Raw genomic sequence first — 26,001 nt, forward strand, 5'->3', positions numbered from 1 at the left:
AGGCTCTTGAAATGTAATCTTTGAACCAAAAATCTAAGGGTCTAGACTCCCCATTTGCGAGGTTACAGATATGAAGGGAATAACCCTTAATAACCCTGCAAAGATTTAAGATGATGCTTTATAATTTTGCAATAATTTTTAAAATCAATAGCTCAAGGACTTTCCAAGTTTGTAATAAAAGAATTAAAGCTTGACAGAAAATCCTGGCATCATTTCACCTGGGCAAGATCAGAGAGGATAGGCTGAAATTGTCAGAGAAAAGAGTTGGGTTAAGAGGTTCCTGACTATAATTACTGAAGAACACTGGAACATATGCCATCAGTTCATCAACCACAAAAAATTTATTAACCATCCCTAGTACTTAGGCAAGATGTATCCTGGTCTCAGGATTATTTTTAAGTGGTTATGGGGCTTAAGATGTCATAGTTATAATTATATATAATGATTATAGGTTGACTTTATGCTGTAATGGAACTTCCTGGTAGGATGAATGTGTTTTTGTTTCTTGGGAGTTTTTCCTAGCCTGGGGAGGGAACAGAGTGGCCTGAATGTCTAGAAAAATCTTCTCAAAGGCCTGCATCAAAGGGACTTACCTGGGCTACTACATTTTCTCTCTTCCTTTCCCCTTCCTTCCTTCCTTCCTTCCTTCCTTCCTTCCTTCCTTCCTTCCTTCCTTCCTTCCTTCCTTCCTTCCTTCCTTCTTTCCTCCTTTCCTTCCCTTCTTCCCTCCTTTCCTTCCTTCTTCCTCCTTCCCTCCTTCCTTCCTTCCTTCCTTCCTTCCTTCCTTCCTTCCTTCCTTCCTTCCTTCCTTCCTTCCTTCCTTCTTCCTTCCTTCCTTCCCTCCTTTCCTTCCTTCCCTCCTCCTCCTTCCCTCCTTCCTTCCCTCCTTCCTTCCCTCCTTCCTTCCTTCCTTCCTTCCTTCCTTCCTTCCTTCCTTCCTTCCTTCCTTCCTTCCTTCCTTCCTTCCTTCCTTCCTTCCTTCTTTCCTCCTTCCATTTCTGTCTTTGATATAGTTAAGATTTGTCAAACACTTGCCTCACAATTACCCTGTGAGGCAGATAGCTGATATAAATCTTATTATCCTCATTTTATAAAGAGGCTCAGAGATGCTGAATCACTTGGTGTCATGGTCACATAGCAAATATCTGAGGCAGGAATAGAGCCAGGATCTCCTGACTTCAAGTTCATCCTGCTATATATTACATTATAATCATTCTTGGACTTACTGGAACTGTTTTTTTTCCTTGCCCGGGAGAATTGGACTCCAGGGAGAATGAGCATGTTCAGATACTGAGAGGGCTGTATTCCAAGAGGACCAGGCATGGGAAGTCTTCCAGGAAGGGCATGACTTAGAAGGGTGTTAACTCACCAATGGGGATCAAAGCTTAGATACCTGGAATAGGAAGCAATATAAAGGAGGATACTTTCAATTTCCAATAGAACTATTTTGAAACCAGTAATAGTTTAGCTCTCCTAGAAAGGAGGAAGGAAGGGAACAAGTATTTATTAAGCATCTACTACATGCCAGATATTGTGCTAAGTGCTTTACAAATATCTTATTTAACTTTCACAACAATTCTGGGAAGTAGGTGCAATTAATCTCCATTTTAGAGTTGAGGAAACTGAGGCATATGAAGGTTTAGGTTTGGCCTTAGAATGGTGAATAAAGTTTTGGTCATTTCTGGGCCCTTCAGAAAGTTGTCATCAGACCTTTTCTTCAGAGTTGGGGACAAATATGCCACTGACATAATCTGCCCTAGGGGCCTATACTGGCCATAGGACCTTAAACCCCAACTAAGGACTTTTCCAATTCCCAACCATGTTGTGTATCTGTAGAGACCTAGGTGGAATCTCTCTAGGGCTAATAGGAAATGCACCAGAGCCATCTACAACCAGATGTATTTGCTATGGAATCTTAGCTGAATACTCTGTACCAAGTTGCCCTGAAAATAGTATTTTTGAATTGTCTGCTCTATGACAAAGCAGGGTCAGAGGTAACAGCGGAGGGAGAAAGCTCTCTTATTTCAGAAAGACAAAGGCTGGCATTGCATGGAAATGAATGGTACATTCACTTCCTGATTTGGCATGGAAGAAATAAAAATGAATATCACACAGAAGGAAATAGAGAAATTCATTGTAGGTAGGTTGCAATATATGCCAGTGAGGAAGAGCTAAGAACAGGAAAGAGTAAAGTTTATTATTTATGAATTGTATGATAGGAAGTCGAAGTTGGATCTATAATGCTAGTTTGAGCAATGACAAGTGGGTAGTCACTAGTTTGTTGTTCTGTCATTTTCAGTCATGTCTAATTCTCTGTGATCCCATTTGCCTTTTTTTCCCACAAAGATACTGGAATGACTTGCTATTTCCTTCTCCAGTTAATTTTACAGATGAGGAAACTGAGGCAAACTTGCCCAGGATCACACAGCTGGTAAGTTTGAGATTAGATTTGAACTCAAGTCTTCCTGACTCCAGGAAGATACAGGGCTCTATCCACTGAATCACCTAACTATTCTCATGAAATCAAGAGAAAATGAGGAAAGCCCATTTTGGAAAACTTTTGGGAGATTATGAAAAAGATCATAAAACAATATGGTAAGGTATGCATGGGTTGCAATCAACTTTGATTGAAATAACATCTATCTTAGTATTGAGAATAACATTTATCTTAAATTTATTCTGTTTGTAACAGGTTGAAAAGATTTCCCATGTGTAGGTAGGTTAAACAATTAGGTCACTACATTGACCAACCTTACACGTACCTACCCTGTAGCCCTATATTTGATTCATTCTCTTATTTACACTTATCTTCCCCTATCCTCAAGAAATTCAAGAGTGTTTTTGGATAATTTATTTCTCATTAATAAAATTTTAATCTCATTTTCATGAATTAATTGATTAGCTGAAGCTCCCACTCTAGTTCATTAAAAATTAGTTATTTAGTGAATTGGAGAAACTTCTTTGCAGAGTAGTAATTATTCTTCTTTTCCATGGTTAAATGAAAATTAAAATGACTATATATAATTTATTTATAATAAATAATGAGACAAAGGTATATATAACTATTTATAATATTTTGGCTATGTGAACGTTAATTTCTAGAGAAACTTTAAACTCTCACTATAATAGGAAATTACTTCCCTTCACTTGTCTAGAAACTCAGCCTTAAACCACTCAGTTCTTTCCAGATAGTAATTAAAGTCTCTTAAGAATCTTCTTAGTATTTCCACTTAAGATAAAAGTTAAATTCAATCTCTTAGAAAATAAAGCTAGATTATTTGTCTTTGTCTTCTCTTCAGTAATCACCAGAAATGGTCTTTCTTAAAATATGTTGTACTTGGAAGTTCTTCAAAATCTTTTCACAAAATTCCCTTTATAAGATTTATTTGTATATCTCATTTATGATAACTTTGACAAGGAAGAAATTTTATATCACTTTCTCTTTATCTGTCTTCTTCAAAAATTCCTCACAAAACTTTATAGATACAGATAAATACAATCTTCCTGACTCTATAAAGGTTACATTTCATAGCAAGACATTTTTAGCTGTCACCTCAAAATGCCAGTACAAACTGCTTTTCTCAAAATTCCATTTGACTTTTTAAAGTTACAATGTATTATTTGTGTCATGCATTCAAAACTGGGATACTCAACACTTGTTATCTCCACCATTTAAATGTAAGCTCCTTTAGAGAAATGATTTTTTCATTTTATTGCTTTTATTTCCCCATTGCCTAACACAGTGCCTGGTATAGAATAACCACTTAAAAAATACCACTGGACTCATTGATCTAGTTTCCAAATGGCCACAGATAAATATTTTTTCAAGTAAAATTAAGGGAGTAGCTATTGCCATACCCTTGGGACTTCTTTTCTCTGCCTCTGATAGTTCTTTTTTCTTGTTTCTTGCTGTAAAGGCTCCTGGGCCAGGTAGTTGGGAACCTTGAATGGGAAACACCAGCACTGACACATCAGTATAGCTATACTGTGAGAGTATGACGTTTCTGGCTATTCTAAAACTTTCCTGATCTTCCCAAATGCCAGGGCTCTCCCTCTCAAATTATGTAGTATTTATTCTGTATATATTTATTTAAGTATATTATTTCCCATGGTAGTATGTAAACTCCTTGAGAGCAAGGATTATTTCATTTCTTGTCATACCATCCTTAACACCTAGCAAAGCCTGGCACTATTGATTGATTGACTGATTCTCTCTTAATGCTTTCTTTGTTTTCCTAGTGGTCTCCTTCTATAGTCCTTAGTGCTGACTCACTGGTCTAGTTTCTAAGGTATAAGCCACCACATTGAAATCACAAGGTATGTAGGAACCCAGGCCTTGTACCAGGACCTAGACCTTGGGCTTTCCACCAGGACTCAGGATCTAGTTCCCAAGCTTTCCACCAGGAGCTAGAACTGAGGCCTTTCTTTAGGATCCAGGGTCTAGGCCTTCCAACAGGAAATAAGATCAAGGAGCCAGGAGCCAGGCCTTTTACCATAAGTCAAGAGTCATGACCTAAGAGACAGGAGATAGGTCTTCCACCAGGAGCCAGGACCCAGACTTCAGGAGACTGAACCAGGAGGTCCACTAAAAGGTAGAACCTAGACCTCAGGCCTTTCCCCAGGAGCTAGGACTTAGGACCCAAGCCTCAGATTTTCCATTAGACTCAGGCCTCAGGTCTTCTACCAGGAGACAGAACTTAGGAGTCAGGAACTGTAATGGGCTGAAGCTTGAGTTGATGCACTAAGGTCCCAAGCACGTGAGGTTAAATAGTAATTGGACCATACTCTATTAATAGATATGCTTGGAGAAAGAATGGCCCCCGCCCACTTTTTGTGCAAGTCCTGATGTGTTGTATAGTAAATGACATAGGACGATTTTGGTGGGTGGAGGCAGAGAGGCAGGAAGAGAAGCGGGGAGAGACTGCTGGCTGGGTTCCTGTTGTGGCTGCTCACGTTGCTATCGCCATCCCCCTTCTCCTCCAAAAAGAATAAAGATCGAAGATTTTCCGTTAACCTGAATTCCTGACTCTAGTTGATTTTAAAATACGTGGTCATCACAAGGAACCAGGACTGAGGATCCAGGAGTCAGGATCTAGGAACCAGGAACCAGGCAGGCTTTCTACCGGGACCCAGGAGCTAGGAAATAGTCCTTCCACTAGTACCCATGATCTAGGTCTTCGATCAGGATCAGGATCCAGGCTTTCTACCAGGAGCCAGGAGCCAGGAAGCAGGACCCCGGGTCTTCTACTAGATCCCAGGACCCAGGAACGAGGCCTTCTACCAGGACCCAGGACACAGTACCCAGAATCTAGGCCTTCCACCAAAACCCAAGAGCAGGCTTTCTACCAGGAGCTAGGAGCCAGTCCTTCTAATAGGACTCAGGAGTTAGGCCTTCTATCAGGATCAGGACTCAGGAGCCAGGCCTTGTACCAGGATCTAGGACCCAAGAAGCAGGCCTTCCACCAGGACCCAGAATCCAGGAGTCAGGCCTTCCATCAGGACTCAGGAGCCAGGAGCCAGGTCTTCCACCAGAACCCAGGACCCAGGACCCAGGAATCAGGCCTTCTATCACAACCCAAGAGCAGGGCTTCCACCAGGACCCAGGATCCAGGAACCAGGCTTTCTATCAGGACCCATGAGCCAAGAGCCAGGTCTTCTACTAGCATCCCCCCAAAAAAATTAAAAAAAAAAGAAGAAAGTACTAGGTGTGGCAAACTTAGTATTACCACCTCTTAGGGAATCACAGTCTTTAAGTTAATCCTTAGCTTCATTGACTTGGGGGATTTCACATGGTTGTTTCTGGCCTCAGGTCTACCCTTTCTTCTTGACTTCCAGATGGTCCAGATCATTCAAATAACCAGACATAGGATGTCCTGCTAAAAGGTGCTTAAGTTCTCAAGAAATATCTTCAATATTATCTCTTCCTAATCCATGATAGCTTTGAGTTGACAAAACTGTTGACATTGGTGAACCTCAAGAGAACTGCTTGAGGCTGTTCCATTATGGATGTGGTCATAGCCTATTTGTAATGAGGATATTCCCCCAACAACCAAGAATCCTGTATGGAATTGTAGCTATTTCTTTGAAGGCAATTTTTCTCTGCCATCACTTTGCACCTGAATGTTCTAAATCAAAGAATCTTTTCATTATTTGCTATGGAGGATCAACTCACACTGATTTAGTTGCTTTCAGGATTTGGTAACTTCTAACTTATAGATTCCCTTGAAAATGCCAGGTTTTAAGAAAGTAGGAAAGTAGCAAGAGTAATGATAAGGATGCCAGCCAGAGACCTTATAGCTAAGAATAATCAATTATATTCTCCAAATGGCCACCTTGATTAGAATGCATCTTGACAGCAAATCATATGTAGTACAATAATTCTCCCATAACACTCTGACTACTGGAAAAATCTACTGGCTTCTTGTTAGATAGAACTGTGTATTAATAAGTACAGTGATCTCTCAAAACTAGGATGTTGCTTATAATCTTCCTATTTCTTTTCAGAGATGAGAAATCTATGAATGTAAGCTTGAAAGGTTTACAGATGTTTATGGGTTCCAGGTTAGTAGTAAGAGACAGAAGCATCTTCCTTTGGACATACTGGGCACAGATCTTATACTTTTTATATACATCTTCTGCCATCTTTGTGAAGTAAAATAATTGCTTATCACTTGTAGAGTTCTATCTAGGGCCTAATGTCCATTTTCATCTTTCAATACTTTCATTGCCATGGGGCAGTGGGTTTCGAGTAGTATAGTAAAACTGCCTTTTTGTAGCTTTTGTTGGATTAGTTATGGTTCAATTCAGTGTGTATAAGCTTCAATTTCTTCACTTTTCCAACAGTAGTGTATTTAAAGTAAGTAAGTAAGGTATTAAGTAGTAAGTAAGTAGTAAGGCAGTAAAAAAAGAGTATTATTCTTATCTTGGGGAAAAACTAGCTTTTTAGATTAAAATATTGAGGAGAAACAAACTGTTTTGAGGATTTGAGAAAGAACTATTCCTAATTATTGAATAAAAGTTAAATGCATGTCAGATTTATATCTGGGACACAAGAAGAAACACCCTGGGAAGTAAAGATTGAGTTCCAAAGGGTCTCCTACTTACATTTTATGTTCTGTATTCCTTCTCATGAATCTTTATCTTTCAGCTGCTCTTATTACAGTCATTGAAGGATACTTAGGGCAGGGAAGAATGGTCCAAAACCATGTCTATGTCCTTTGATGGAAGACTTTATGGAAGAAGTACCAAATTCTCAGTTGAATTTTTTTATGTCAGTAACTTGACTTCTTGGGTATTATAAATTACTTTCATTCCCTTTGAGGATATTTCCATGGATTATAAAAAAATGGGGATTGTGGGATACCCATGTTGGTCTTCCTTGGCTACTGAATTTATAGTTGCCTATTTCTAACTGGGAGCATCCCACTTGACCCTTGTCAGAATATGTCAGTAGATTTTTGTCTATCTGAAACCAGAAGCAAACTCTATATACTTGTAATGTTCAAAGCCCAGCACTTCAATTTGTAGTTAACATAATGAGTTTACTTTTACTAGAAAATACAGCAAGCTTTGGGCAGCTTCCATTCTCTTTGCATAAATGCTCTTATGCCCTCTAAACTGGCATCAATATGTAATTCAAAGGGCTTAGATGAATCTGTGAAGGTACTGACCACCAAGTCTTCAAAGTCCTACTTGTGTTTCTCATTCCAAAATTTCCAAATGATGGTGAGTTGGGAATTTTTTTGGTTATTGTTGTTTTACTCTCATGCTTTTAGTTTTTCTCAAGAATACAATTATCTCTTCCACATTGTAACTTTCCATTTTGTGGTTTTGCTATATCATGGGTCAGCATAAAAAACTAAATGGGAATTTTTTGAGTTTTGCAGAAGCTCCATATAACATGCAAGGGTCAGACTTAGTAACTCAGAAATGGATAAAATATATGTATAGTGTAGTATAATATCAACCAAAATTTTACAATAAGTTACTATAAACATCCCATAAAAGAAAAAAAATTTAGACTTCTTCTCTGGGGTGAAGGGAGGGTCAAAAATTTTGACATGGATTTTTTAGATTATGTGGACACGGGGCCCCTAATTTCTGTGATGGGAAGGGATAACTGTTTCCTCATGAATGAAACCATTGAAAATCTTAATGATAAAGACATAATCTTTCCACAGATTAATAACAGTAACCACTGAATTTGAGTAAAGTCTTTTATTCCCAAGAATTCTTCAAATGTGAAGGATGAGAAGTGCTTCCATCTTTTCAAAGTTGGTATTGACTCCTGTTGAAGTATTATAGAACTCAGACTGAATCAGAGTATCTACAGAACTGGCATTTTTCATCTGACATATTTAGACCAGTGGCTTCTAGCCAGTTTAATACCTTTAGTAGTGTTTTTCCAATCTTTCCAAATAAGATGACATCATCTTAAAACATCAGTACCTCCAAGCAGACCAAGCAGACAACCACCATGAAGAGCAAAAAAAAGACACTAAGAATAGCAACAGAGACATAAAGATATTCTCAAGAGACAAAAATCCAAGAAAGGAGACAGTAATAAAACTCACAGTCTCAGACATTAATATAAAAATTATGAAGTATGGATAACAAGAAAGATGAGCTAGAGATTCTAATAATAAAAGGCATATATAATCTCATGAGCATCAATAAGCCTTAGTAGAATGAGGCTGATGATTTAAACATGGATCCTTCCCTATCTATCACTTCCTGAAACATTGTGGGGGGGCACCTCAATAGAATGTAAGCTGCTCAAGAGCAGGGAATGCTTCACTAGTAGCTTTGTATCTCCCCTGCCTAGCAGTGTCTGCTTGATGAATTTTTGCTAATTTGTTTACAGATTGTTCAATTTTTCAACTGTTTATACAGGATGTACTTTCCTCAGTCTATCATTTGTTCTCTGACTACCAATAATTCCTGTCATCAGTCTTTTTTGTGTTTTGTTTTTCTATTTTACTGAAGATCTCAACCACAAACTTAAGAATTAAATCATCATTTGCTTCTTCTAAAGTTTTTCTGACCTGAGGCCATAGCTAGGTGGTAAGTCTCTTTTAGTTGATTTCTCAGTAGAGAGATGTATTATTTATGTGTCTGTCTCTGCCTTCTCTATATTCTAATTCTCCAGAGCGTAAAGCAGTGGACAAATGTACCAAGTAAAACCTGGGACAGCATCGCAGCATCATATGTATGTCAAGCCTTCCTATTCAGACTTCTGGTTTCCAACATGCTTGACAATGATGAGGATTGAAATCTTTGAGGTGGTTAAGATAAGGATCTAGACATGAAGGCCAACAGTTCTTTAAGGAGTTTGTTTTCCAAGGGACTACTTGGAGCAGAATAGATTATATAAGAGTAGTCATATACAGAGGCAGCTAGGTGGCATAGTGGATAAAATGCTGGGCCTGGAGTCAGAAAGAAAACTTCCTGAGTTCAAATCTGGCCTTAGACATAATAAAACCATGTTAGTCTGGACAAGTCACTTAACCTGGTTTATCTCAGTTTCCCATCTGTAAAATGAGCTGGAGAAGGAAATAGCAAACTACTTCAGTATCCCTGACAAGAAAAATCCAAATAAAGTCACGAAGAATCAATAAAACTAAAATGACTGAACAATAAGAATAAGTCATATATAGAAAAGTACTTTCCCTACAACACCTGAGGATCTGTAGAAGCTTTCTGATTTCTAATTGGAAGCAACTGTGCATACCAGCTGAGATGATCTGTTATCACTGGGATGCTGCTTATGTTTTTGCTTTCTCCTACCAGAGACAAAAACTCAGGCTTCCAAGTCCTTTTTTTGGTCCTTATTCTCTCCAAGTATGTAACACAAATTGGCCACACTTTCATTTGAATACAGAAAGCACAATTATCACACTTCTTATAGACATTTGTTCTCATTTTAGAGCTGTGAAATCTGCTTCTTATTGGCTCCATTGTTCTATTTTAACCCAAATATCCAAAGTCATTGTTCAGGACTGTCACGCTGATGGAGCAAAATATTTGGGGCAGCATCAATTGCTTCCTGGCACCAAGTGTGGCACCAGTTACAGATTGGTATAATACTCTCACACAACATCAGTAGTTTAGAGAATGAAACTTGGATCCCTGAGCATCTCTTACTTCTTGGTCTGTATCACGTCTTCTAATCTTTCATTATATAGTTGCTGCTCCTGCTGCCAGTTGCCAAGGGCAACCTGATGTAAAAATTCCTGATTCAATGCAATAGACATCACCCATATTAATGCCTTAATCTCTGGTAGAAGGCTTAGAGTCTCAGCAGCACGCATATTTGACAAAGGTTCATAATCTTGCATGTCAGAGATTCTCTTCATTTCTCATATGGGTATAACCACTCAAGTGGTTTATGGAATTCAGCATCTTTACCCTTAGTAATCTTCACTGACCTATCATATATGCTGAACTCATAGTTATCTAGTTTCTGACAAGTAGCATCCAATTTAGCACCGGCCAAAATGTCATCCTGTAGATGTCTTTCCAAACTTGAATTTAAGTGCCATAAATGCAGTCGTTGAACCTTTCAATAGCTGTCCACTTCAAAGCCAAGAAATCTAATTTGTACATGAGATAATGACAGGCAGGGGTCATATAAGAGACACATAGTGGAGAACATTTGGATAAATGAAGGCAGAGAAAGGTATTATCATTAAAACATAATATAGAGAACTTGGACCAAACTATGGAAATTGACAAATGAGTTCAGGCAGTAAATCACAAGATTAGCTGATATATGATATTATAGTGATGCCTTCATTACTACTTGAATTATCCATATAGTTACTGAAGCTCTCACTCTCTCTTTGCAAATAACTAGAGAAGTTAATAATTTAATGATTTGCTTTAGTGAAAATTTCTCCTTCCAAAAGGTGGAAGAAGCAACGTAGGAAATTCTATTCTCCATTTGATACTTACCAAGATGGAAGAATGAGATGCAGGTGAGGAAATAATGGGAACCTTGAGGATTAGTGACCACTTCATTTTGGAAGTTGTGCTAGAGAAGAAAGCCAGGCATATTCTGACATATTGGAATGTGTTAGAAATAGCTCTAACCAGCTCTCCCAAGTCAGTTGTGAAATTTTTAGTGTGAGCATTTATACCAGAGAAGAATAAGTCTGGATCCTGTATCATCATCTTATTGATCCTATTTACAATTATTTGATTTCATCCTGTAACTGCTTTTGTCCTCTAACTGCTTAAATTATGGTTCTTTGTCTATGAACCTAGTAGAGAGTTCAGCTGGTCTATAATAAGTTAAGTTTAAAAATCCAGCTCTCCTGTTTAAAGAATTTAAATGGTCTGGAGAATGCACATGAAAAGAAAAGGAATTGGGTCTGATATCTTTACCAAACTATTCTTCAGGATTTTCAGGTCACAATGCTGACCAAAAAAAAGTCTGGGCCATAATCTTGTCCTAGGGACTCAAACAAAGAATACATCCTAGTCTTATAAAAGAAGGGGAGGTTTTTGCTAGCTCTCATTACTAAATTTCTAACCAATCATGTTGTTCCCTATGCCTCAGATCTGTAATTAATCATGTTGCCCTTAATTCCCTGATGCCATCTTTCCTGTTCCATTCTTTGTTCTGTATTCCCTAAAACCTAAATAGGGGAAATTGTCCTTTTTGCTCAGGGTTTTTGGCATAAATGGAGGCAATCCATTAAGCCATTTATTGGCAGATGGCATGCCCCTGGTAATGTGATCTGACACAATCTGACTCAGTTTACTCTTTTGTCAAAATCTCAAATATGACATACCTTGGAAATCAGCAAATCCACAAAGCAGTGTATAATTTGTTGTTTTATTGATTGTATAGATTTAAGAAAGTGATGTAGAAAATGTTAAAAAAAAATGAAAAAGTATGTTTTGTATATGTAGTACATGTGTGTGTACATCTGTGTGTATGTGTATGTGTGTGTATGTTTCCCCATGGAGAGCTATTTGTTGAACATATACCAATTCATCACTGGTTATACCATAGATTTTGGGAGAGAAAATTTGAAAAAATACAGAGAAAAAGAAGATAAGATTCCATGGAATAAGATTATATTAGAAAACATGTATGTGTGTGTGTGTGTATATATATATATATATGTATATATATATGTGGAGAAAGAGAGAGAGAGAGAGAGAGAGAGAGAGAGAGAGAGAGAGAGAGAGAGAGATTTGGAAGTTTAAGGAGAACAAGGTGAATTCACAGGAAGCTCAGTAACTAAAAAGTTGTTTGTTTGTTTTTTTTAAATCCACACAGAAGAAAGAAACAAGGGCAGAAAATATTAGGGGCATTAGCTAGACCCCTATTAATGTGAATAATGAATTCTGGAGATGTGGTTGCATTTTTCCAAATCACAATGCACTTTTCCGTTGGGTTGGAACCAGTGACTATATTTTACATAATTATAATCTCAAATAATATGAATTTTAATCAACACAACCACTTCAGGGGCTTCATTATTTATGGTAATCAGAACCTAGCTGTACAAAAATGTGGTATGATCTCTAGTTATAAATGGTGAAATTTGGAATGAATAGTAAGAGAAGTTAGTGAGAATTGGGAAAGAAGAGGTTGGCAAGAGAGGTTCCATCACTGCTTGAAGTGGACAGGATGATGATAACAGGATAGGAAAAGGATAAAGCTTTGCAACACATTTCTTTTTTTTTTTTTCTTTTCCAAGGGGAATTACCTTTAGATTGGAAAGGAAAGAACCATAGTGGTCAATAGAGCTGATACCCCTCAATACACAGAAGATAATAAGAGAACACAGTAAGTGGAAGCCACGTAGACTAGATCAATTAGATTCTTGAGTACTCAAAGAATTAATAGATGTCAGTCAGTAAACACTTATTAAGCTCCAGCTGTCTGCCAGACAATGAGCTAAATGCTGAGGAAAGAAAGACAGTTCTTGCCCTTGAAGAACTCACAGTGTAAAGGGGAGACAATATGCAGGCAACTGTATATAGATATGTTATATATGAGATAAATTGGAAATAATCAATAGAAGGCATTAGAATTATGAGGGATCAGGAAAGGCTTCTTGTAGAACATGGGATTTTAATTGGGACTTGAAGGAAATCAAGGAAGCCAGGAAGCAGATATGGAGGGAGAGAATTCCAGGCATAAAGGACAGTTAGGGAAAATGTCTAGAGCCAGGAGATGGGGTGTCTTGCTTGAGGAAAACAAGGAAGCTAGATTGTATAGGTATATAGATAATGTATAGGAGAAGACTGGAAAGGTGGGAGGGAACTAAGTTATGAAGTCTGAATGCCAAATAGAGAATTTTATATTTGATCCTAGAGATAATAGGGAGCTACTGCAATTTATTTAATGTGTGTGTGTGTGTGTGTGTGTGTGTGTGTGTGAGTGTGTGTGTGTGTGTATGTGACAGTGACCTTTACTTTAGGTAGATCCATTTGACACCTGCAAGACTGGAGCAGGGGGAGATTTGAAGCAGAAAGACCCATCAGCAAACCATTGTAATAACCTAGGCATGAAGTGATGAAGGCTACATTTTGGTAGCAGTGTCAGTGTAGAGAAGCAGGTATATCCTAGAGATGGTATGAAGGTAAAGTGAAAAGGACTTGGCAATCATTTGGATATGATGGGGTAGGGGAGAGTGAAGAGAAGACACCTTGGTTGTGAGTCTGGGTGATTGGAATAATGGTGATATCCTCAAAATAATAGAGAAGTTTGGAAGAGGGGAGAATTTGGTGGGGAAAGCTCAGTTTAGTTTAAGGTGTCTATGGGGCATCAGTTCAAGATGTTCAATAAGCATTTACAAATTTGAAATTGGAGGTCAGTAGAGAAGTTGGAGCTGGATAGATTTGAGAATTATCAGTATAGAGATGATAATTTAATCCATGGGGGATGAAAAGATCACCAAGCATAGAGAGTGAAGAGAAGAGGGCCCAGGACACTCACAGTTAAAGGTGTGACAGAAAAGGAGACAATTGGACTCTTCTCAGGAAACTTTGAAAGATTTGGAAAATAGGAGAAATACTGGAAGTCTGGAAAAGGGTAAATGTCCTAATTTTCAATCTAGAGGACAGAATGAAATATGCAAACTGTAGGCCAGTGAACTTGATTTTGACTCCTTAAAGAATTCTACAATGTATTATTAATAAAGAGGGGATTAATGAATATTTCTAAAATAAACCAATGCTTGCAAAGAGCCAGCATAGCTTCATCCAAAAGAAAGGTTATATCAGAAAACCCTTACTCCTTTTCCCCTAATTAGGGCTACCAACTTGGTATGATCAGGAGTATTATGCATGTTGTTTACCTAGATTTTAGATAGCAGGAAGAGCTGGAAATTCACTCTTGTGATGCATAAAAAGTTTAAGAGATGCAATTTCTGGGTAATTAAAAATTTTATTAATTATTAATTAGGCTAGCAATAATTAATAAGGGGGTCAGTGGCAGTCTCTAATGCTAAAGACTCCTCATGGAACCCATTTGATGCTTATATGCCCTTGGAAGAGTGGATATTCCAGAGGGTGGCAATCAATTTTGACTGGATAACAAGTAATGAGAGAATATATAATGAAAAGTAGATTTATTCTAGTGAAGAGCTGGGGGATGTCACTCTGATCACTTAGTCTTGGTTAAAGAGACTTATCTATACCTGTATCACCCTGTGTAGGGTAATCTAGACAAAAGGGAGAACCCACTTTCCCCCAGACTTGTACAAGTAAAACCAATGGGCTAGAATCCAATCAATTCACCTAAACTAAAATTTGTCTTTTGAACAGATCTGAGTTTTCCCTTTTATTCCAGTCTTACACTTCAAAGGCTGACTGAGTAATCTACAGAGGCTGATTTCTGAATGAGGAAGTAGAATTGGTTATTAATATGAGAGAGAAATAACTTCTCTCACTTTTGAGAGGAAAGGGGAAGAATAATCTCAATTGTCTGAGTGTCCCTGTTGGGCACCACTTAGGAGAACAGCTGTCTTCAAATATTTGAGGGATCATCACATGGGAATAGGTGTTATATTGCTTGGTCTGAGATAGCAGAACTAGATTATTGTTGTTTGTCATTGAGACAACCATGATTTCAGGAAGATGATACCGTGACATGCAAATAAATTGGATTTCAGGGAGGGAGAGCTGTGCAATCGCCAGCCTCACTTTTTCCTCTAGAGCCATCTGGATCCGGTGACCCGATGTAGATCAGGATGATTAGAGATGACCTTGGATGCAGGGAGATCTTGGCCTTTTGAAGCTTTTTAAGCTAAGACTTTTAGTAGGTCTCATTTTGACTGAGGCAATCACCCATTTAGTGATTAAGGCTGAGTTAGGAAGAAATGAGGCAAAGAATGGCCTTTTTGACCTAGTTTAAAAATTCAGTCTGGGAGGGGAAGACTAAGGATTTCTGGCCTTTCTTTTTTCTTTCTCTTCTTTCCTTTCCCTTACCTACAAGCGCTTAGCCCAAAGGAATGTAATTTTGATTGCTGAAACCTTCCAAGACAATTTAGGGTTCATTCTTTTTCGAGGATCATGACTTAAACCCAAACCACATTAGCTCTCATTGATTGGTCCAGCCCATTTGGTCCAGAAACACTGAGGCATGGATTATCAAAATTTTAAATTGGCAAGCTTTAGCTTAATAGTCTGCTAGGATTTGGGATATACTGGAATTTGTTCTAATGAGTACTAAAATGCTAGAGAAATTTTGTTAGTTTCTGGGCTTTCTGGGCCCAGGAAGATAACACAGTTATAGTATTTCTCACTTCATCCACAGATGCTCACCACCTCTCTCCCCCCACCCCAGGTTTTATACTGCAGATATCCTTTTTGAAAAGACAAACATATCATCACTTTGAGTTTGCTGTCAGAACTGCAGGACATTTTAAATTTTCAGTCTTCACTGCCCTGATAACACAGAGTCCTATGAATCCATTTGAAAAGGCCCAAGAATTAAGTTGTTGAGGCTGTGGCTCCTCTCCTCCTCATTTTTGTTTCCTTATGTCACTTTGAAAGACTTTGACTTTTGGCAATTCTGACAAATTACTCTGGCTCTCATTGGTTGGCCAACAAAAGGTCCCAGGTCAAAATTTGATCTTCATTTGGGCCCTGATTGCCTCAGAGTAAATGCAAATAGCAGGAGTGGGAGCAATGAGTGGAAGTTATCAAAGAGGCAAATTTAGGCAGGAAAGTGGTAGAGGGGGTTCCCTCCAACTTTGATTCTGGGAGTGAGACATATGACTTAGAGTAACTCTGTTAATTGATAGACAACTGATTGACAATATTAGCATTGGGTGGATTCTTCTCCTAAGCGAATGTGTCTTCCACATAAACAATGTGTTTATCCCGTCTGTAGCTGCCTCTTTCTCTGCATCCTGTCATTGCTATTCTGGAGGCAATTTGCCTCAAAATCTTGTCCCAAGCCTTTTTGTTCCCCTGAGTGGGGTGCCTTTATTTGTTGATTTTTCTTCTGTCAGAACTGACCAAAAGTTTCTTTAGCAGATAGCTGAACGGAAGCAGCCCTTCTTTTGATTTCAAAAGTCCACACATAAGATGTCCAGGTGGGTTTTATCTCTTCTGAGCATTCTCTGGGCATTATCCTTGTCTTTGTTATTCTGGCCACTTATATCAATTCTAAGTAAATGAAAGTCTGTATTCACTGATCATTTATCCATGGGCACAATCATAGAATGTTGTCATAAACCATCTCATATGGTTATAGCTCTCCTTCACCCACAATAGTCCCCTGGATCATGGCTTTTTTCTTCTTTTTTTTTGAGGCAATGAAAGTTAAATGACTTGCCCAGGATCATGCAACTAGTGAGCATCTGAGGCCAGATTTGAATTCAGGTTCTCCTCTCTCCAGGGTTGGTATTCTATCCACTATTCTATCCATTCTATCCACCTACATGCCCTGGGATCACTGCTTTTTGAAGAATCTTTCTCATCATAGCACAATGTTGGAGGCTTTGTCTCTCATTTGTTGGTGATATTGTTCTGTGTATTTTCAACATCATCAACACTCCATCCAGCATCTATCTGTAAATGCTAGAGTAGGATGCCCTCAGACTTCTACTGCATTTTGAGAAGCAAATGAGGTAAAAAGCAAATCCCCCGATGACCATTAGAGTAACTTATTAACAGTTTCCTATCATTTTCTTAGATGTAAACAATCAACAAAGCAATAAATCAAGCCCTTATTTGTAGCACAGTGATTTCCAAGTGATAGATGCTCACACTGAGAATTTAGCAATTGGCTCTCAGTGAGCCAACTTAGCTGATGCCAACATCTGCAATCCACAAAAATCATCAGCATTTTTATATATTACTAACAAAGTCCAATAGCAAGAGATAGTAAGAGAAATTCCATTTAAAATAACTGTAGACAAAATAAATTTGGGTTTCTATCTGCCAAAATAAACCCAGGAACTATATGAACACAATTACAAAACACTATTCACACAGATAAAGTCAGATCTAAACAATTAGAAAAATATCAATTGCTCAAGGGTAGGATGAGCTAATATAACAAAAATGACAATTCTATCTAAATTGTTCTACTTTTTCAATGCCATACTGTAATGCCAGAAAAACTGAGGCAGGAGAGAGATTAGAGAGTTTTTAATATTTTATTAATTGGAGAGCATAATTGACTGGACAGGACTCTCGTCTCAAATTATCCAGTCAGACAGAGATAAAGATATACTGGGACCAAGGGATCCATGTTGGTCCTAGGGCTGGAGGAGACTGTCATCTCAAAGAATCCAGCATCCAGCATCCAGCGATGAATGGGAGAATCTGAAACCCTTAAATACCTTTTAGAAACAAAGAAGAGGGAAAAGGGCACAAAAATTTCTGTCTGGATAGGGGAGGTCATAAATCCTAAAAACTAGAGACAGGATGTCTGAATACACAGAAATAAAGATGTCATTGAGGTATCTTGGAATATTTTAGAGGGATATTGTAAATTCTTGAGGACAGAAAAGAGTCAGGAGTTCTGCTCTCTTGTTTATCTTGCTTGCATTAACAATTTATAACCTTAGAGTAAATGGTCCTCAGTCTTAATGAGTCAGAGGGGGAGTTTTACAGCTTAGGGGATTGAGACAGAACAGTTAAGGAAACTGAGATAAGGGAAACTAGTGTAGGGAAACTGAGTCAGGACAGTTAAAGAGAACTGTGGCATAACAATACCAATCAAACTGCCAAAAAATTATCTTATAGAGTTAGAAAAAATAACAAAATTCATCTGGAAGAACAAAAGTTGAAGAATATCAAGGGTATTAATGAAAAAAAAAAACTACAAAGGATGGTAGCCTAGCATTATACTAAACATTATATCATTATACTAAGCTCCATTATAAAGCAGCAGTCATCAAAAACATATGGTACTGGCTAAGAAATAGAGAAGTAGATCAGTGGAAAAGGTTAGATACACATGACACAATAACCAATGACTACAGACAAAGAAACTGGATTCAAAAAGATTAAATAACATGCACAGGGCCCTCTTCAGATTCCCATAAATAAGGGGGAGTCTTCAAAGAATCATTTCTTCTCCTCCTTTCCTCTATTCCTTTCTTCTTTTTCCTTTCCCACTTTTGTACCCTTCCTCATTTGTTTTCCATTTTCCCCTTGTTGGTCTTTTCTGCTTGACCTACTAATTTTTTTTTTCAGATAGGCGTTTGCTATTTATTTCTAACCACATAAAATATATGCTTAAAACACAAAAGGATTATAATCATGTCTTTAATGAACTTGAAAAATATGATCCAGTAACTCATAACTCCTATTGCACCTTCCTAGAAGTTAATAAAACACCAAAGCTTGGAGAATTTTGTGGGGCTAATGAACAGATATTTAATTTTTACCTTGGATTTGAACAATAACAAAGTCTCTCGTTAAGTCATGTCCTCATTTGTGCTTTCTTAGTCCTCACTTATGCAGTATTCTCCTGGTAGTAATCTCCTCCAAGAAGCTGTTGAAATTAGCTCCTTCTGGGCAACTGTCACCCAGAATAAGAAGCTCCCACTTCTTAAACTTATAAAGTTGTTCCCAAGGGGCAGTTAGTGAATAGAGTACTGGCCCTGAAGTCAGGAGGAGCCTAGTTCAAATTCAACCTCAGATACTTGACATGAAGCTGTGTGACCCCAGGTAAGTCACTTAACTCCAATTGCCTCACCTAAACTAAACAAAAACAAAGTTGCTCCCAGATCAGAAACTCATCTTAAGAACATTGCAGTTACCTGTGCTCAAGGAAAGGCACAAAGCAGAAGAAACCAAATCAATTATTGGGTACAATGCAGTTGAGCTCCTTTCCAAAAATGCCTCGTAACAGATCTAGAAAATGTTCTAGATAGAAAAATATTGAAAGAAAAAGGCACAGTGAATCCTTTGTACAAACCAGTTTGGAACAGAGAGCAGATAAGGAATTCTGTGGATATTAAAGACAGGGGTCCAGCCAGCACCACGAACAGAGCAGTCTTGTACCTAAGGAGATACTGTACAACACAGCAAGAGGTCTCAGACTCATACCAGGATATCCCCAGACCTACAACAGAGGGCTGCAATGTGAATAAGTACCAACTGACAGCTTTGGCACTCATTACCCAGTCCCAGGCAACAGATTCAGAGTAGATGGGCAAGGCAGTGGTATCCAGCAGATACCAGAGAAAGGCTCTGTCCTGGGTACCAGGAAAGAAGAAGTTCAGAATCCCAAAGTAGCTGCAGCAGTATCAGTGTGTGGTTCAGACTTCAGTGCAAAGGAGGGGTCTCATTTTCATCATTTAGCCCAGCTTGCAGTGAGATAACCAGGGTAGAAATCTCAGACCCAAGGAAAACCTACAATTCCACCTCTTTGAGCCAATGGAGCTCTTTAGCTGACTGATTGAGGTTGAGTCCAGCAGAAGTCTATTCTTACTCAGACCCAAACCCATATCAGGAACTTATGGAGCTCCGACAAGAGGTCCAGCAATACCATTTTGCCTTGGATCAGAACCCTTTGGCAAACCCTTTAAGCCTGTCCCTTTGGTTTTAGAATGACACAACACTCAACACCTCCAAGAAAGCTGCAATAGTGCAAACCCAGACCTTTCCTCCAAGAAATGTCTCAGAATCTGGCCCTAATATTAATTTCTTTTTTAAAAGGGAAAACAACAATTTATCATGGTGGCAGGAATGCTGAAGACACTGATGCAGAAGAAAATGAACAATTGCTTCAGGGAAAAACACAACACCAGCACAAATTCAACTAAAATTCCTGAAAAAGACGAAGCAAGAATTTAAAAATTTTATAAATTAAATGAGAATGCTTGAGGAAAAAAAATAGAAAAGAAATTAGACCTTTGGAAGAAAGAACTGGAAAGAGAATTAACAACTTAACACTTTAGGTACAGAACCCAAGCAAAAAACTCAATGAAAATTTAAATGAACCAAATAGAATCTTACAGCTCTATGAGGCAACAAGAAATCTTAAAATCAAAAAGCGCAAAAGATGGAAGAAAATTTAAGATATTTCATAGCAAAAATGATCTAGAAAATAGATCAAGGAGAAAAAAATTGAGAATCATTATATTCTCTGAGTGCTATGACCAAAAAAGAGTCTAAACATGATATTTTAAGAAATCTTCAAAGAAAACTTCCCAGATTGCTGAGAAATAAAAAAGCAAAGTAGAAAGAGAAAAAATCCACTGGTCATCTCCTCAAAGAAACCCCCAGTGGAAAACTTCTAGGAACATCATAACCAAAATTGAGACCAAAGAAAAAGTACTGCAAGTAGCCAGAAAGAATTCAAGTATCAAAGAGCCACAGTCAAGATCATGTAAGCCTTAATAGCTAGCATTATAAAGGAGAGAACTTGAAAGATGACATTCTAGAAAGCAAAAGATATGGTCTTACAGCCATGAATAACTTACCCAGAAAAAAAATGAATATAATACTATTGGGGGGTGGAATGAATCTTTAATGAAATAGAGGGCTTCCATACATTTCTGATGAAAAGATCAGGACTGTGGAGAAACTTTGAGATGCAGAGAGATTTACAAATAAGTAAATATCAACTGGCAATGACCAAGGACTAAATCAGGGTAAACTGCTTACATTCAAATGTGGGGAGCTAATATGTGTCTCTCTGACCCCTATCAACATCAGGATTCATAGAGGAAGTGTAATTACAAGAGGCCAGCAGGGAGTGGGGCTAATTTTGTTATGTTTTGAGTCTCTTTAATAAAATAATGGAAAAAGAGGAGAAAAGGAATTCATGGGAAGGTAAAGAAGGAGGAATAAGTTAAGGAAACTTATCCTACATAACGAAGATGTACAGACATCTATCCAAACAAAGAGGGCCTGAGGAGGAGTGACTGGCCCTTGAACTCTTATCTGAACTCATGGAAAGAAGGAAGAATACATACACCCACACACAGAGTTGGATAGAGAAATGCATTTCATTCAAAAGGGAAATAAGATGAAAAGGGAAGAAGGAGAAGGGGAATTTAAAGAAAGGATAGATTAAAGGAGGCAACTAGCATTGGACTTGGAGTCAGAAAGACCTTGAATCCAGTCTCAGACACTTGCACTGTGACTCTAGGCAAGTCACTTAACTCTGTTTACCTTAATTCACTGGAGAAAGAAATAGCAAATCACTGTAGTATTTGCAAGACAACCCTATGGACAATATAGGCATGCTATGGTCCACTAGGTCATGAAGAATTGTACATGACTGAACAACAAGATTAAGCAATTAACAATTAACAAACAAGATTCAGCAAAACAAATTCTAAGGATGTACATATTTAAAGCTATTTTTAAGATGGCAAAGGGGAGAATCTGAAGGAATGCTGGTATGTTAAAGAATGGATGAGCAAGTTATAATTTATAATATATATATATATAATACTATTGTATAATGGCCAATGAAGATTCCATAAAACTAATGATGAAACATGCTATTCATCTCTTCATAGAAAGAAAGGTTACAGATTCAGAATGTAGAATGAGACAAATTTTTTTAAAGACATAATGTGGGAATTTGTTTTGATGAACTACATAGACATATAATGGGCTTTTTTTTTTCTTGTGTTCTCAATGGGGATGGAGGTAGGTGAGAGGGTAACAAGACAGATCTGGGTTGATTAAAATATATTTAAAAAAATAAAAAAAATAATTTATAATACATGATGCAATAAAGTTCTCTATTAAGGGAATAATGAATAAAGGACTTATTCTTAACTGGAGACTAAAAATAATCCTAAATGTTGTATTACAACAAATTGTATTTATTAGAAAAATAAATCATAGAAACAATTTTGTTGTATTTTAGTTGCATTTGACTCTGTGACCCCATTCAGGGTTTCTTGGCAAAGATACTGGAGAGATTTGCCATTTTCTTTCCTACCTCATTTTACAAATGAGGAAACTGATATAAAGACAGTTAAGTGAATTGTCCAGTGTTATACAGCTAGCAAGTGTTGAAGGCCAGATCTGAAGTTAGGAACATCAGTCTTCATGATTCCATGCCCGGCATGCTATCCACTGTACCACATAGCTGCTCAAAGAAATGATTAAAATAAGCTAAATCATTGTTTTCCTCCATTGTTCTACCTATCATGATTTTTCTTCCATATTTCCTTCCTTGCTCCCTCTCCCATCCAGTTACTTTTCTTCTCTGTTTTTTGCCTTTCCTTCTCTTTTTCCTTCTTCAATCTCTCTTTACCTCAGTCTTGTCCTTTATCCTTCCTTGTTCCATTCTTGGACTAATTACAGCCTTAGAAGCTTTGAAAGATCCTGGGCAGTCCTCCAAATGGCCAATTAATATATTGTATAGATGAACAGAGAACAGTTCAGTCAATTTTTTTATTGACAAGTATTTCTGAAAAATCTATGTGTCTCAATCTGTTAGTGTCCTCCAGACCTTCTTCATATCAACTTTTCTCTATACCAGACCAAATTATAAAGCCCCTCAGATAGGGAAAACCACACGCCAGTTTCTAAGGTGGCTCATATCTTAGAGTCCATAAATGGGACATGTCTCTTTTCTCTCCAGTCTGGCTTGAAGCTTCTTTAATGTCACAGATCAGGTACTTTCAGCTCTTCCTTTTTTCCTAATGATGTGTTCCATCATGCCTTGCCAGAGCTGTTTAGAGTATAAAAGTGCTTTATTACAGTGGGAGAAAATTTTAGATTGCAAATTATATAAGGTAAATTAGAGAAAAAACACTTTCACAATTGAAATTTTTCACATAAAGCTTAATGCCTTTATTAAGCTCTGAACTTGTTATTAGCCCACAGGTATAGTATTATAGTCCCAATACTTGGGTTACTCAGTTCTTCCTAGTTGCTTTAATTCTTTATCTCTTATTCAAGCTATAGTTATTTCTCCTTAAGATCACTAGGTAATTGAGGAAACACCCCCTTTTAGTTTTAGGTCGAAGCCTTTGTGTAATAGCTGAAACCCCCCAAAAAGCTTCCTTTAATTAGCTTTTCTTCTCTAATTTTCAATTTTTAAGATTCTAAAATGATTGTTCCAGCCGCAGTCAGCTCATCTTAGATCTAATTTTTCTAAAGACTATCCATATTTCTTTCCTCATTCCTGTTTCATACTAATTAGATTGAAATTGTAATTGCATAGCACAGTTCTAATTGATTAGTTTATTGCATATCAGTTTATTGTTCCAGGTTCTGTGTGAGCAATTAGAGAAGTAAAAGATTTAATGCTAGCTCTCATCTGTTTGTTCTGGAGTATGCTGAATTTCCTGATTTCTTTTGTCAAGTCTTACTACTAGAGCAGATCGAATTTATAGGATGATGAGATTTTAGGGATGGTAGAGGTCTTGATATTGTTCAATCATGTCCAATTCTTTGTGACCTCATTTGGGGGTTTCTTGGCAAAGATACTGGAGTGGTTTACTATTTCCTTTTCTAGCTCATTTTACAGATGAGGAAACCAAGGTAAACAGGGTTAAGTGACATGCCAAGGATTACACAACTAGTAAGTGTTTGAGTGACATGCCAAGGATTAAATTTTGAACTTGGGAAGATGAATCTTACTGATTTTAGGCCTGGCACTTTATGCACTGAGTCATCCAACTGGCCTGGGAGAGATCTTAGAGGTCATTTTTCTAATTTTCTCATTTTATAGGTGAGGAAACTAAAGATGCACAGATGGATTACTACACAGCTCTAAATATGGGATTGCTTCTCATGTCTCAAATTTGTCTTGAAGCATAACTGATCCCTAAATGGAGAATTTCCACTTTAATTAGTATTTGGTCATTAGCTATAATCATAAAAGTTGATTCCATCTCTCTTTAAAGAAACCAAACATTATGACCAAGAATAAAAGGAGAGAGAGAGAATAACCATTCCTCTTTCTTTTTTTTAAAAAGGATACTGGTACTTAAAAGTTTTTCCCTAACCTTGGACATGAAACTGCCATATTTTTCTTTTTATAGGTAAAATCCCTCTATTTTTTATTATAAAAATTGATTTTCAAAAAGAGGAAACCACGCTGTGTTGTTTTGCTTGGGGGGAAATAGGGTAAAAGCCACCAGCCTTTTCAGTCTTGTTTAGTTACCCCATATTTGTTATTGGCATACAAAATAGCATTGTTCAGCATCTTTTCTGTTGGAAGAAGTTGAACTCCCGAGGATGTTTGCCTCTCCAGGAGATATGAAAAGGCCTAGGAATTAAGAGGGAGTTCTGCCCATTGAAATGAGATTTGAACTGACTCAGAGGAGTAAGCAGAGGAGGGAATAGAGCTTAGAAGAGCAAAAAGAAGCATTCAGAGATCAAACATGATCTTAGTTTAAGCATATGTTGCCTTTTGTGAACTGCTTTGCTGAGGGGAAAATGTCATTATTATCAGCTAACTTGAAGAGAGTTGTAGTTCTTCCTAAAGGGTGTTGGCTCAATAACCACAGTGGTCCTCCTCATTTTAGGGGTTCTGAAGGGTTCTGAAGGGTTCTAAGGGGTGCTGAAGATAGTATTCAATAGGACACTGTAGCCACAACCAGTGGTGGTCTGAAAATAAAGGCTGAAAATGCTGACAGAAAAAGTTTACCATCCCTCTTTATGGGGGAAAATGGGAGGCCACTGGTTCAGTGGTCGAATCTGGAAGACCTGAAGGCAAATATAGCCTTAGGCATTTACTAGTTGTGTGCTCCTCAGCAAGTTACTTAACTTCTATTTACCTTAATCCACCAGAGTAGGAAAAGTTAAATTTCTCTAGTATCTTTGGCAAGAAAATCCCATAGGGTCATAAAGAGTCATACATGACTGAACATCATGGGATATCTGATGATCAGATGGAACAAAGAGAATTTAAGCCCTTTGAAGGTAGGAACTTTCTCACTTCTGTTTTTGTAAATGTGCCTGACACTGACACAATATCTTGGGCAGCTAGATGATATAGTGGTTAGATCCCTGGCCCTGAAATCAAGTAGATCTGACTTTAAATCCAATCTCAAACACTTACCAGCAAATCCCTTAACCCTGTTTACCTCATTGTTCTTATCTGTAAAATAAACTGGAGAAGGAAATAGCAAATCACTCCACTATCTTTGCAAGAAATTTCCAAATGGAGCCATGAAGAATGGGACGCTATCAATTCTGGAAATATGATGAAGGCTAAACAATTATTTGCGAATTGATTGGTTAATAAAAAAGGAGGACTGCATTCCTAAACTTTTATAGTATGGTACTAACACCAACTTATGCATTTGCTATAGTTTTATTGCTTCTCTATGTTAAAATTCTGTTGTTGTAGTTATTGTGCATATTGATCTTTTGGCTCTTCTTTTCCCCCAGTGCCTCAGTTTAAATTAGTTTTATGTGAAATAGCCATTCCTACATAGATATTACCAAGCTGAAAGTCTCATTGTAACCAAAGCAAGCAGCAGTGGAATAAGAGTGGAAAAATAGAAGAGAAGGAAGCTTGGATACAATAAGTATACTTTTCAGAAAGTTGACACAAGCAACATTATTTCACAATAATGATTACATTATAAC

General features: G+C 37.6%; 1 protein-coding gene across 1 annotated transcript in view; it reads left to right on the forward strand.

The window, feature by feature from the left end:
- The first annotated feature begins 4,406 nt into the window (after positions 1-4,406).
- The window catches only part of LOC100913554 (dehydrogenase/reductase SDR family member 2, mitochondrial), a 54,783-nt gene continuing 33,188 nt past the window's right edge, over positions 4,407-26,001 (forward strand). The window contains exon 1 of the mRNA XM_031955072.1: positions 4,407-4,592. The gene's annotated coding sequence lies outside the window, so the exon portion shown is untranslated. The remainder of the gene's footprint in view (positions 4,593-26,001) is intronic.

This window comes from Sarcophilus harrisii, chromosome 2 (assembly GCF_902635505.1).
Source record: "Sarcophilus harrisii chromosome 2, mSarHar1.11, whole genome shotgun sequence".
In the NCBI taxonomy this organism is placed as follows: domain Eukaryota; kingdom Metazoa; phylum Chordata; class Mammalia; order Dasyuromorphia; family Dasyuridae; genus Sarcophilus; species Sarcophilus harrisii.